Source organism: Sinocyclocheilus anshuiensis, unplaced genomic scaffold, assembly GCF_001515605.1.
Source record: "Sinocyclocheilus anshuiensis isolate Anshui unplaced genomic scaffold, SAMN03320099.WGS_v1.1 scaffold209, whole genome shotgun sequence".
Taxonomy (NCBI): Eukaryota; Metazoa; Chordata; class Actinopteri; order Cypriniformes; family Cyprinidae; genus Sinocyclocheilus; species Sinocyclocheilus anshuiensis.
The window spans coordinates 1,030,852-1,031,484 of NW_015540880.1; positions in this window are offsets into that span (position 1 = coordinate 1,030,852).

The window sequence follows — 633 nt, forward strand, 5'->3', positions numbered from 1 at the left end:
GATGTGGGAAGATTTGCATAACGCCGCCCAAATGTTCACGCAAAGAAAGAAGGCGTAACTGATTCTCGCTGTAGTATTGTTGTTGCCGCCGTCGCCATGTCTTTGAGACGCTGTGTGTTTCGTTGTGAAAGCGAAACTACTTTGTTTGGCCTTCCAAAGGAGGAAACAACTAGAAATCAGTGGTTAAGTTGTATTTACAACACTGTTCCAGAACAGTTCAACCCAAATAGATGTTCAGATGTGTACAGCACATTTTACGGAGGACTGTTTCCTGAACCCAATGCCGGCTGTGCAGAAAGGTTTGTAAGAATCTATAGTCTGCCCCGACCCAGATTCCACTCCACAATATGTTTGATCATGCTCATTTCCCAAAATGGCTTAATTATTATAGAGAAGAAGAAAGTCAACAGTTATGTTGTTTGTAGACCATTTCAGATAATCCCATCCTGAGCAAATGGTCACCAATTGTAGAATGGGAGCGGGTGTGGGACACTGAGAACCATCTCAGACAAAGGGGTGTCAGAACTTAATTAACACACAGACCACAGCTGTTACATCAGGAGCAACTTCATTTACATGAAGAGTAGTAAACTGGTTCATTCCGACTCCGTTGAACCCAAGGTACTACATGTA